The sequence below is a fragment of the Argopecten irradians genome, chromosome 3 (assembly GCF_041381155.1).
Source record: "Argopecten irradians isolate NY chromosome 3, Ai_NY, whole genome shotgun sequence".
Lineage (NCBI taxonomy): Eukaryota > Metazoa > Mollusca > Bivalvia > Pectinida > Pectinidae > Argopecten > Argopecten irradians.
Window position 1 is genome coordinate 38,359,266 of NC_091136.1, and position 14,602 is coordinate 38,373,867.

The 14,602-nt window shown below is 37.3% G+C and overlaps 1 protein-coding gene across 8 annotated transcripts in view; it reads left to right on the forward strand.

The window, feature by feature from the left end:
* LOC138318492 (ras guanyl-releasing protein 3-like) overlaps positions 1 to 14,602 on the forward strand; it is an 80,504-nt gene that overhangs the window by 26,852 nt on the left and 39,050 nt on the right. The window contains exon 1 of one of the 8 annotated variants that reach the window (XM_069260902.1): positions 3,662 to 3,680. The exons of 4 other annotated variants lie outside the window; for them this stretch is intronic. The gene's annotated coding sequence lies outside the window, so the exon portion shown is untranslated. Of the gene's footprint in view, positions 1 to 3,661; positions 3,681 to 4,248; positions 4,268 to 4,864; positions 4,883 to 5,130; positions 5,149 to 14,602 lie in introns of those variants that run through there. 3 more of the 8 variants (XM_069260901.1, XM_069260903.1, XM_069260904.1) reach the window with 3 other exon arrangements.

The window sequence follows — 14,602 nt, forward strand, 5'->3', positions numbered from 1 at the left end:
TATGCATAGACATAACTACCTAATGCATAGACATAACTACCTTATGCATAGACATAACTACCTAATGCATAGACATAACTACCTTATGCATAGACATAACTACCTTATGCATAGACATAACTACCTTATGCATAGACATAACTACCTTATGCATAGACATAACTACCTTATGCATAGACATAACTACCTAATGCATAGACATAACTACCTAATGCATAGACATAACTACCTAATGCATAGACATAACTACCTAATGCATAGACATAACTACCTTATGCATAGACATAACTACCTTATGCATAGACATAACTACCTTATGCATAGACATAACTACCTTATGCATAGACATACTACCTTATGCATAGACATAACTACCTTATGCATAGACATAACTACCTTATGCATAGACATAACTACCTAATGCATAGACATAACTACCTAATGCATAGACATAACTACCTAATGCATAGACATAACTACCTAATGCATAGACATAACTACCTAATGCATAGACATAACTACCTAATGCATAGACATAACTACCTATGCATAGACATAACTACCTTATGCATGCATAGACATAACTACCTTATGCATAGACATAACTACCTTATGCATAGACATAGCTACCTAATGCATAGACATAACTACCTTATGCATAGACATAACTACCTTATGCATAGACATAACTACCTAATGCATAGACATAACTACCTAATGCATAGACATAACTACCTAATGCATAGACATAACTACCTAATGCATAGACATAACTACCTAATGCATAGACATAACTACCTTATGCAAAGCCATGACTACCCCTTAATGCATAGCCATGACTACCCCTTAATGCATAGCCATGACTACCCCTTAATGCATAGCCATGACTACCTAATGCATAGCCATCAATATCTTATGCATAGCCATCAATACCTAATGCATATATCGTGGCTACATTGTCATATTTGACAATATCAAATATTATAATGATATGTTTCTATTGGGTAGAAGAAATGACAATATCAAATATTACAATGGGATGTTTCTATTGGGTAGAAGAAATGCCAATATCAAATATTACAATGGGATGTTTCTATTGGGTAGAAGAAATGCCAATATCAAATATTACAATGGGATGTTTCTATTGGGTAGAAGAAATGACAATATCAAATATTACAATGGGATGTTTCTATTGGGTAGAAGAAATGACAATATCAAATATTACAATGGGATGTTTCTATTGGGTAGAAGAAATGACAATATCAAATATTACAATGGGATGTTTCTATTGGGTAGAAGAAATGACAATATCAAATATTACAATGGGATGTTTCTATGGGTAGAAGAAATGACAATATCAAATATTACAATGGGATGTTTCTATTGGGTAGAAGAAATAACAATATCAATATATTACAATGGGATGTTTCTATGGGGTAGAAGAAATGACCATATCAAGTATTACAATGGGATGTTTCTATTGGGTAGAAGAAATGACAATATCAAATATTACAATGGGATGTTTCTATTGGGTAGAAGAAATGACAATATCAAATATTACAATGGGATGTTTCTATTGGGTAGAAGAAATGACAATATCAAATATTACAATGGGATGTTTCTATTGGGTAGAAGAAATGACAATATCAAATATTACAATGGGATGTTTCTATAGGGTAGAAGAAATGACAATATCAAATATTACAATGGGATGTTTCTATTGGGTAGAAGAAATGACAATATCAAATATTACAATGGGATGTTTCTATGGGGTAGAAGAAATGACCATATCAAGTATTACAATGGGATGTTTCTATTGGGTAGAAGAAATGACAATATCAAATATTACAATGGGATGTTTCTATTGGGTAGAAGAAATGACAATATCAAATATTACAATGGGATGTTTCTATGGGGTAGAAGAAATGACCTTATCAAGTATTACAATGGGATGTTTTTATGGGGTAGGAGAAATGACAACATCAAATATTACAATTGGATGTTTCTTGACCATATCAAATATTACAATGGGATGTTTCTATTGGGTAGAAGAAATGACAATATCAAATATTACAATGGGATGTTTCTATGGGGTAGAAGAAATGACCAATATCAATATCAATGGGATGTTTTATGGGGTAGAAGAAATGACAATATCAAATATTACAATGGGATGTTTCTATGGGGTAGAAGAAATGACCATATCAAGTATTACAATGGGATGTTTCTATGGGTAGAAGAAATGACCATATCAAGTATTACAATGGGATGTTTCTTGACCATATCAAGTATTACAATGGGATGTTTCTATGGGGTAGGAGAAATGACAACATCAAATATTACAATGGGATGTTTCTTGACCATATCAAATATTACAATGGGATGTTTCTATTGGGTAGAAGAAATGACAATATCAAATATTACAATGGTATGTTTTTATGGGGTAGAAGAAATGACAATATCAAATATTACAATGGGATGTTTCTATGGGGTAGGAGGAATTATCGCCCCCATCATTTGTTGCTATATTCTTGTGGCTGTCTTTGGTAGTATATTTCAGTGAGGCAGCACTATATTTAACTGATTCCACAATTGTAATGAGACAAACAAGAATTATGATACTCCAGCCTCTCAAACATATATATACTGTGATATTATATACATGGGAGGCCTGCTTTAAATGATCTTTGCTTTTCAGTTGTATAATTATAAAACCACACCATGATAATGATATACCCATTTCTTTATTGTGATATATGTCCTTATTCAGTAGAATGTAACTTCTCCTGAAGGAGTTAGAGAAAAGGCAACTGTTGACTGTCAACTGCTTCCTACCCCACTTATATAAAGATAACAGGAAGTTGGATATTTATTACTCCCTAGGAAAGATGTGATATACCTAGTGGACATTAATGTGTATCGGAAGTCCGAGTCACAGGAATTAAAGTCAACAAAATGTCCCCCATCCTGTTTTCCCCTATAAAAAAAGTTATTTAATATTGTGACAACCTCTTGAATAGGTATTATCCATAGGTGGTTTCATCCGTTGCCCTTTGAGTGGGGGTGACTTTGGGGTGAGGTCCTATATCCGCTGTCCAAGTGCTCCCTATCTCCGGGGGGGGGAGATCTCCTGGTCAGGGACGTAGGAAACAGGAAGCAATGCGACTGTAGTAGATACCTAAATTAAACAAATAAACGATGCTAAGTGGTCTGCGAGTTATGCATACAAACATACAAGTGACCCTAGGCAAGTTTGTACGTCAGGTCAAACACCACTCACAGATTGAACAGTGCTGGTGTATAAGTAACTTTACTTGTGTACTCAATGATTTATGGCTTAGATTAAAAAGTCAACATGTATGTTGATGGGAACAGTATTAGTTGGATCAGATTACCGAGCCAAAAGTTAAATCCTGATTTATGTAAAATGATCAAATGATTCAAATGATTAAAAAGTCAACATGTATGTTGATGGGAACAGTATTAGTTGGATCAGATTACCGAGCCAAAAGTTAAATCCTGATTTATGTACAAATGATTCACGTTTTATAGAGGAAGTTGATGTTTGTATAAACTTATTTATGATCAAGGTTAAAATCGCCATGTTTCCTTCTCATACATTTCTAATTGACATGTCAGTCATCTATATTGGAATTCTTCATCTGTCATATCGGAACCAGGTATGTTCTGTTTCAATTCCAATTTTGATTCCAACAAATATTGACATTTGGATGATAACATTTTAGGATTGAATGTTAGACTTCACCAATGATTCTTATCGTTCTGTTTAATTTGCTTGACTAACAGGAATGAGTTTATGAATTGTATGAATTTACATGAACATGAGATGAATGAAAAAATTGACAATGCAAATCACTCTTGTGTGGATGAGAAGTTATAAATGATATCTTAGCTGGAAGTTTTATCTTGAGAAACAGACTATACTTTTCTGAAGGGAAAAAATCAATATCGTGACATGTGAAAAGATAAGAGAAATGGATATATTGAAATATTATCTGTACAACAGAGAAGCTCCACATATACTGGTATCCTTGTTGACCTGCTGTGGCGGTAAAACTGATGTAGAATATGTGCAGCAAGGTCATCATAATTTCAATAGAAGGAAAGTGCAACAAGCTGTCCACGACTTGATGCTGCAACCTCTAGTGCTCTGAGGACTATTTACACTTTCTGACATTGAACCCGAGTCCAGTACCACTATAAATGGATATATATTAGCAGGTTTATTTGACACCTGAATGCTCAGGTGAGAAAAAGATGTAATCGACAATTAACACGTTATCTACGTCAGTTGGTCACTCAGCACCTTTTCACTTTCATGACACGACCTGTTGTAGACTGCTAGTAGTATCATTTACAGCGCACTTGTTCTTAATCTACCATTGAGAAATTACTCTGTTGGTTTTTTTTTTAATTGAAAATTTAATTTATATCCAAAGGGCTTTTTTGATCCATTGCTATTGATTTTTCCGAAAAATTGACACAGATGAGTGATGTAAATTTGATGGATGCTGACAATGCTATCTACAGTGTAAAGGTGACGTAGATATAGATTTATGTATTGGTGGATTCATCCATTTCATTGTCCGATGTCATACACAGCACCATCAACTTATGTTTAAACAAGTCTTATACAACATGGCTGTATAGTGGGTCGTTACAGGTGAATTGAGCAGGTGTGTGCTCAATACATTGAACCTTGCTACAACACAATTGTTGCATTAATGTGGCTACAAGGGAGGCTATAGGATAGCCAGTGTGATTATTGACAATTACACCTGTGTTTATAGACTGTATATGTTATCATTTACCACGGATGCTTGTATTGTTGTGGCTTATCAAACCTGAAGCTGTTCAAACCGTGAGAATTCAACCACAATTTTTTATTGTCATAGTTTGATAGTTTTACCCTGGAAAATATACATGTTGTGTCTATATACATTGATTTTAAAAAGAGGTTTTTTTCTGGAATTTATTTTGATAGTTTTACCGTGAAAACTGTACATGTTGTGTATACACGGATTTTAAAAAGATTGTTTTTTTCATGGATTTTTTTTCTGATTTCTCATTGTAAATCAGATTATGGATATTATTATGACAAGAATATTTCTGAGTAAGAAGTCTGAGGTAAGTTGATTTTGAATGCTGACAAGAAATCTTTCTTGTAGGAGATATGCATGGTCTGGTGAGATTTGATAAAAATTGCAATTTGGGTAGAGCAATTATGGGCAGTTTTGAGACTCATAGTTTTGAATCTGAAGGTAGGAGAACTAGACTGGTCTGCTCTCATGTGGCAACATATCTTCAAGAGAGTTCATAGACACTCTCCAATTTGAAATGTTGTCGAAAAATCATTTTGTAGCGCCTTTGAACTAGACAGCATGGTCTGCATTATTGTGGTCAGAGAATTACAATGGGTTTGAGTACCAATCAGCTGGTCAATGTGATTTTCTTCTGCATGCAGCCACAAGTAAATTTTTGAGAACAGTATCTGGATGTACTCAGTTTTAAAAGTTTCCAAAACTGGAAAAAGGAAATAAAGAGATTATAATGATATGATCATGGAAAGTAGCTATTATCAGAGTAATTACACTGACAGCTGTCAGAAAAGGTCACTGTTGTAGACATCAATAAAACCTATTATCAGGTGTGAGAAGGCCAGGTAGATACACTAGGCTGATCAAGGTGGTCAACACTAGCTCACAGGGCTGGTCAAGGTGGTCAACGCTAGCTCACAGGGCTGGTCAAGGTGGTCAACGTTAGCTCACAGGGCTGGTCAAGGTGGTCAACGTTAGCTCACAGGGCTGGTCAAGGTGGTCAACGCTAGCTCACAGGGCTGGTCAAGGTGGTCAACGTTAGCTCACAGGGCTGGTCAAGGTGGTCAACGTTAGCTCACAGGGCTGGTCAAGGTGGTCAACGCTAGCTCACAGGGCTGGTCAAGGTGGTCAACGTTAGCTCACAGGGCTGGTCAAGGTGGTCAACGTTAGCTCACAGGGCTGGTCAAGGTGGTCAACAGAGCACATCCAGGCTCACTGTTCTGGTCAAGGTGGTCAACGTTAGCTCACAGGGCTGGTGAAGGTGGTCAACAGAGCACATCCAGGCTCACTGTTCTGGTCAAGGTGGTCAACGTTAGCTCACAGGGCTGGTGAAGGTGGTCAACAGAGCACATCCAGGCTCACTGTTCTGGTCAAGGTGGTCAACGTTAGCTCACAGGGCTGGTGAAGGTGGTCAACAGAGCACATCCAGGCTCACTGTTCTGGTCAAGGTGGTCAACGTTAGCTCACAGGGCTGATCATGGTGGTCAACGTTAGCTCACAGGGCTGGTCAAGGTGGTCAACAGATCACCTCCAGACTCATTGTTCTGGTCAAGGTGGTCAACAGCTAGATCACATCCAGGGTATTACTATTTACTATTGTCATGCTGGATAACATTTCATTCAGTTCTTTTCATCTTAGAAAAAAAACCAACACATTGATAATTTGCACTATCCTCATGTTTTCTTTTGGTCATAGTACATGTGTAGTGTATTTGTTTTATTTTGTTCCTCTTTTCATGAAATAAGATAAAATCTTAATTTTATTTTGTATATTTTTCACTTTCTCAAGCCTGAAATACTGTGCTCTTTGTTGACTACTAGTACATACTTACTGCACCAATAAGCATTCAGCCATTATGTACATATGTGTAATTTAGTAGTCGGTTGTTTGTGTGCCACACCCATTGTTTACATTTCAATATCATTTTATGGTAAGAGGTATAAAGGTGGCCATGTCCCTTTCGCTGTGATGATGGCAGACATTGCATTGTCTCTTTCATTTCATACTAAGATTTACTAAAGGATTAAAGTTAATTAGGTGGATGTCAATCTGAGGTCCTGTATACCAGTTATAGATGGATGTCAATCTGGGTTCCTGTATACCAGTAATAGGTGGATGTCAATCTGAGGTCCTGTATACCAGTTATAGGTGGATGTCAATCTGAGGTCCTGTATACCAGTTATAGATGGATGTCAATCTGGGTTCCTGTATACCAGTAATATGTGGATGTCAATCTGAGGTCCTGTATACCAGTTATAGGTGGATGTCAGTCTGGGGTCATGTATACCAGTTGTAGGTGGATGTCAATCTGGGGTCCTATATACCAGTAATAAGTGGATGTCAGTCTGGGGTCCTGTATACCAGTAATAAGTGGATGTCAATCTGAGGTCCTGTATACCAGTTATAGGTGGATGTCAGTCTGGGGTCATGTATACCAGTTGTAGGTGGATGTCAATCTGGGGTCCTATATACCAGTAATAAGTGGATGTCAATCTGAGGTCCTATATACCAGTAATAAGTGGATGTCAATCTGAGGTCCTATATACCAGTAATATGTGGATGTCAATCTGGGTTCCTGTATACCAGTAATAGGTGGACATCAATCTGGGGTCCTGTATACAGTAATATGTGGATGTCAATCTGAGGTCCTGTATACAAGTAATAAGTGGATGTCAATCTGGGGTCCTGTATACCAGTAATAGGTGGACATCAATCTGGGGTCCTGTATACCAGTAATAAGTGGATGTCAGTCTGGGGTCATGTATACAGTAATATGTGGATGTCAATCTGAGGTCCTGTATATAAGTAATAAGTGGATGTCAGTCTGGGGTCCTGTATACCAGTAATAGGTGGACATCAATCTGGGGTCCTGTATACCAGTTATAGGTGGACATCAATCTAGGGTCCTGTATACCAGTTGTAGGTGGATGTCAATCTGAGGTCCTGTATACCAGTAATAGGTGGATGTCAATCTGAGGTCCTATATACCAGTAATAAGTGGATGTCAGTCTGGGGTCCTGTATACCAGTAATATGTGGATGTCAATCTGGGGTCCTGTATACCAGTTATAGGTGGATGTCAATCTGGGGTCCTGTATACCAGTTATAGGTGGATGTCAATCTGAGGTCCTGTATACCAGTAATAAGTGGATGTCAATCTGAGGTCCTGTATACCAGTAATATGTGGATGTCAATCTGAGGTCCTATATACCAGTAATAAGTGGATGTCAGTCTGGGGTCCTGTATACCAGTAATAGGTGGATGTCAATCTGGGGTCCTGTATACCAGTTATAGGTGGACATCAATCTAGGGTCCTGTATACAAGTAATAAGTGGATGTCAGTCTGGGGTCCTGTATACCAGTAATAGGTGGACATCAATCTGGGATCCTGTATACCAGTTAAAGGTGGACATCAATCTAGGGTCCTGTATACCAGTTGTAGGTGGATGTCAATCTGAGGTCCTGTATACCAGTTATAGATGGATGTCAATCTGGGTTCCTATATACCAGTAATAGGTGGACATCAATCTGGGGTCCTGTATACCAGTAATAAGTGGATGTCAGTCTGGGGTCCTGTATACAGTAATATGTGGATGTCAATCTGAGGTCCTGTATACAAGTAATAAGTGGATGTCAATCTGGGGTCCTGTATACCAGTAATAGGTGGACATCAATCTGGGGTCCTGTATACCAGTAATATGTGGATGTCAATCTGAGGTCCTATATACCAGTAATAGGTGGACATCAATCTGGGGTCCTGTATACCAGTAATAAGTGAATGTCAGTCTGGGGTCATGTATACAGTAATATGTGGATGTCAATCTGAGGTCCTGTATACAAGTAATAAGTGGATGTCAGTCTGGGGTCCTGTATACCAGTAATAGGTGGACATCAATCTGGGGTCCTGTATACCAGTTATAGGTGGACATCAATCTAGGGTCCTGTATACCAGTTGTAGGTGGATGTCAATCTGAGGTCCTGTATACCAGTAATAGGTGGATGTCAATCTGAGGTCCTGTATACCAGTAATAGGTGGATGTCAATCTGAGGTCCTGTATACCAGTAATAGGTGGATGTCAATCTGGGGTCCTGTATACCAGTTATAGGTGGACATCAATCTAGGGTCCTGTATACAAGTAATAAGTGGATGTCAGTCTGGGGTCCTGTATACCAGTAATAGGTGGATGTCAATCTGGGGTCCTGTATACCAGTTATAGGTGGACATCAATCTAGGGTCCTGTATACAAGTAATAAGTGGATGTCAGTCTGGGGTCCTGTATACCAGTAATAGGTGGACATCAATCTGGGATCCTGTATACTAGTTAAAGGTGGACATCAATCTAGGGTCCTGTATACCAGTTGTAGGTGGATGTCAATCTGAGGTCCTGCATACCAGTTGTAGGTGAATGTCAATCTGGGGTCCTGTATACCAGTTATAGGTGGATGTCAATCTGAGGTCCTGTATACCAGTAATAGGTGGATGTCAATCTAGGGTCCTGTATACCAGTTATAGGTGGATGTCAATCTGAGATCCTGTATACCAGTTATAGGTGGATGTCAATCTGAAAACCTTGATGGCTTATACATACCAGTTATTTTCACTGTCGTCATAATATACAATGTGAACTGACTGTGAATATATATATAACATAATTCAAAACCAGAATGAAAGTAAATACTATTATGTTTTCGCCAGATATTGTCAGTTGGCATGTGGTTTCACTGGCTAAAAGTGTTATTTACATTTATGATGACTGTGTCGAAAATTAACTCTGATTTAAGTGACTGTGGTTACCAAAATTAAATAATCATGATCAAATGTCAACGTGATTATCTAATCTTTTTATGTGTATAGTCATTTTTTATCAATTCTATCATAATTGCCCTGCTGTTTATACACACAACGGTAAACAAGTTTTGGTGATAGTTGGATAACAGTCAATAACACAGGGAAACATGTCCTGTAATGATCTACTGGTAAATACTTGTGTGGAAATGTAATAGCTCTGACCTTATATTCCGGGTACAGAACTGTTGTGGAGTGAGCCGGACTTGTATTAGATATCATAGCCCTGCCCTTACAAAACAAGTAAAAGTGTCACAACAACCCTGAATACAAATGATAATAATTTAGAAATATGAATAAAATAAAAAAGGGAAGCAAAGCTAAAGTTGTAAATGAACAAAATATTGGCTCTATCTAAACAGAGTGCCTTGGTAAACATTAGAAAGCATACCAGTACAAGGATGTGTTCAGGGGAACTGAAGGATTTATTGTTTTTGTCGTTAAAAGTGTCTCATCATTGACTGTCCTTGTAGGTAGCATTGTATTTAAGTAAAGATTAAACGGTTTATTAAGTTTCTAGTTGTAATCTATATAGTGAAATAAAATAGTGGATTTATTTTGTTTTTCATCGGGGTCATTTAAGGATGTGCCAGGTTTCGGTGGAGGAAAGCAGAAACACCTATTGAGAAAAAATACTGTTATTTAATAGCAAAAATGCAACTGCCCCACATTGGTTTGAATTTGCAACCCAGAATAGGAGGGCAAGGGAGTGAGAGGGCACCTGAACTATTAGGCCACTGTTGCTCTTAAACAATGTAATACTACAAACAAAGAAATTACTACTGACTCTTTTAATGTGTTAAACATATTTCCTAAAGAAGAATGCTATAAGGGAATGATTTTTTATCAGCTCAAGGACCTTATAAGGAAATCAGCCAACAGGAAATACCATTGGCCATTTCCTTCTGTACATGTGCTTAAATATTATTGGAAAAATCTTTCATGTATCTTGAAAGCGAGTTAATAATGGTTCAATGGAAAATCTCCCTCAACCTAGCTTGAGTGACAGATGGGGAGAATTCTCTGAGATCAGCTGGAGACTGAGGGGTTTTAGGGGGTTACGTTTTGAGACAATTTGAGGCAAGGTTAGTGCATAGGAGCTGACTTGCTATTTCAACTCCCGAAAGAGAGGGCTATCGGAAGAGAATGATTATTGTAACACCAACATTTGATGTCATGAGTAAATGTTGATTTCTTATTTTTATATGATATTGTATAAGGTGACCCAGGTTTCTAGATGTTCTTTTGTATTGGGTTGCCTAGGTTTCTAGATTATTGCTATATTGGAGTAACTAGGTTTCCAGATAATTGCTACATTGGGTTACCTAAGATGCACTGCTGTATTGGGGTACCTAGGTTTCTAGATAATTGCTACATTGGGTTACCTAAGATGCACTGCTGTATTGGGTTTCCTAGGTTTCAATATGTACTGCTATATTGAGTTGGGTTACTAGATATACCTCTGTTTTGGATTATCAAGGTTACTAGATATACTGCTGTATTGGGTTACCTGTGTTACTAGATATATCTATGTTTTGGGTTATCAAGGTTACTAGATATACTGCTGTATTGGGGTACCTAGTGAGGAAAAACGGTATAAAGCTAGTATATTAATAATCCGAAATAAAAGGCCAAAATAAATTCAAAGTAAAATCAAAATCATTTCTATGGAATATATAATCAGCCACTATAGGGCCTTCTTCAGTCCGAAATAACACTAACACAACGTGTTCGTCTACATGTTTGTTTACATCTATTGTGTGCAGGTACGAAATGTCTCGGCCCGTTTGATGTATACGGCGGGTTATTTCGACCCAACATGCTATGTGCACTAAATCAACCCCAGTGTTTAAACAATGGTTATAACCACAAGATACTTTATCAGATAGACTCGTGTAGCCATAAACATAGCACTGACGTATCAAAAGGGGATATTATATGCAATCACATGCACGGTCGAAATGTCAGACATACCAGCTTTTCGAGGTGGGGTACCTAGGTTTCTAGATAATTGCTACATTGGGTTACCTAAGATGCACTGCTGTATTGGGTTTCCTAGGTTTCAATATGTACTGCTATATTGAGTTGGGTTACTAGATATACCTCTGTTTTGGATTATCAAGGTTACTAGATATACTGCTGTATTGGGTTACCTGGGTTACTAGATATATCTATGTTTTGGATTATCAAGGTTACTAGATATACTGCTGTATTGGGTTACCTGGGTTACTAGATATATCTCTGTTTTGGGTTATCGAGGTTACTAGATATACTGCTGTATTGGGTTACCTGGGTTACTAGATATATCTCTGTTTTGGATTATCAAGGTTACTAGATGTACTGCTGTATTGGGTTACCTGGGTTACTAGATATATCTCTGTTTTGGATTATCAAGGTTACTAGATGTACTGCTGTATTGGGTTACCTGGGTTACTAGATATATCTCTGTTTTGGATTATCAAGGTTAATAATTGTACTGCTGTATTGGGTTACCTGTGTTACTAGATGTATCTCTGTTTTGGATTATCAAGGTTACTAGATGTACTGCTGTATTGGGTTACCTGGGTTACTAGATATATCTATGTTTTGGATTTATCAAGGTTACTAGATGTACTGCTGTATTGGGTTACCTGTGTTACTAGATATATCTCTGTTTTGGATTATCAAGGTTACTAGATGTACTGCTGTATTGGGTTACCTGGGTTACTAGATATATCTCTGTTTTGGATTATCAAGGTTAATAATTGTACTGCTGTATTGGGTTACCTGTGTTACTAGATGTATCTCTGTTTTGGATTATCAAGGTTACTAGATGTACTGCTGTATTGGGTTACCTGGGTTACTAGATATATCTATGTTTTGGATTATCAAGGTTACTAGATGTACTGCTGTATTGGGTTACCTGTGTTACTAGATATATCTATGTTTTGGGTTATCAAGGTTACTAGATGTACTGCTGTATTGGGTTACCTGGGTTACTAGATATATCTCTGTTTTGGATTATCAAGGTTACTAGATATACTGCTGTATTGGGTTACCTGGGTTACTAGATATATCTCTGTTTTGGATTATCAAGGTTACTAGATGTACTGCTGTATTGGGTTACCTGGGTTACTAGATATATCTCTGTTTTGGATTATCAAGGTTACTAGATGTACTGCTGTATTGGGTTACCTGGGTTACTAGATATATCTCTGTTTTGGGTTATCAAGGTTACTAGATATACTGCTGTATTGGGTTACCTGGGTTACTAGATATATCTATGTTTTGGGTTATCAAGGTTACTAGATGTACTGCTGTATTGGGTTACCTGTGTTACTAGATATATCTATGTTTTGGGTTATCAAGGTTGCTAGATGACTACTGCTGTATTGGGTTACCTGGGTTACTAGATATATCTATGTTTTGGATTATCAAGGTTACTAGATGTACTGCTGTATTGGGTTACCTGTGTTACTAGATATATCTATGTTTTGGGTTATCAAGGTTACTAGAAGATGTACTGCTGTATTGGGTTACCTGGGTTACTAGATATATCTCTGTTTTGGATTAAACAATCAAGGTTACTAGATGTACTGCTGTATTGGGTTACCTGGGTTACTAGATATATCTCTGTTTTGGATTATCAAGGTTACTAGATGTACTGCTGTATTGGGTTACCTGGGTTACTAGATATATCTCTGTTTTGGATTATCAAGGTTAATAATTGTACTGCTGTATTGGGTTACCTGTGTTACTAGATGTATCTCTGTTTTGGATTATCAAGGTTACTAGATGTACTGCTGTATTGGGTTACCTGGGTTACTAGATATATCTATGTTTTGGTTTATCAAGGTTACTAGATGTACTGCTGTACTGGGTTACCTGTGTTACTAGATATATCTATGTTTTGGGTTATCAAGGTTACTAGATGTACTGCTGCATTGGGTTACCTGGGTTACTAGATATATCTCTGTTTTGGATTATCAAGGTTACTAGATATACTGCTGTATTGGGTTACCTGGGTTACTAGATATATCTATGTTTTGGGTTATCAAGGTTACTAGATGTACTGCTGTATTGGGTTACCTGGGTTACTAGATATATCTATGTTTTGGATTATCAAGGTTACTAGATGTACTGCTGTATTGGGTTACCTGTGTTACTAGATATATCTATGTTTTGGGTTATCAAGGTTACTAGATGTACTGCTGTATTGGGTTACCTGGGTTACTAGATATATCTCTGTTTTGGATTATCAAGGTTACTAGATGTACTGCTGTATTGGGTTACCTGGGTTACTAGATATATCTCTGTTTTGGATTATCAAGGTTACTAGATGTACTGCTGTATTGGGTTACCTGGGTTACTAGATATATCTCTGTTTTGGATTATCAAGGTTACTAGATGTACTGCTGTATTGGGTTACCTGGGTTACTAGATATATCTCTGTTTTGGGTTATCAAGGTTACTAGATATACTGCTGTATTGGGTTACCTGGGTTACTAGATATATCTATGTTTTGGGTTATCAAGGTTACTAGATGTACTGCTGTATTGGGTTACCTGTGTTACTAGATATATCTATGTTTTGGGTTATCAAGGTTGCTAGATGACTGTACTGCTGTATTGGGTTACCTGGGTTACTAGATATATCTATGTTTTGGATTATCAAGGTTACTAGATGTACTGCTGTATTGGGTTACCTGTGTTACTAGATATATCTATGTTTTGGGTTATCAAGGTTGCTAGATGACTACTGCTGTATTGGGTTACCTGTGTTACTAGATATATCTATGTTTTGGGTTATCGAGGTTACTAGATGTACTGTTGTATTTGGTGACCTGATTAATAACCTACAGGAATAGCTTCAGTGTGATCAGGCATTGATTAGTTAAACATGTCTCGAGGCTGTATATAGACTGGCCGATATAGATGCT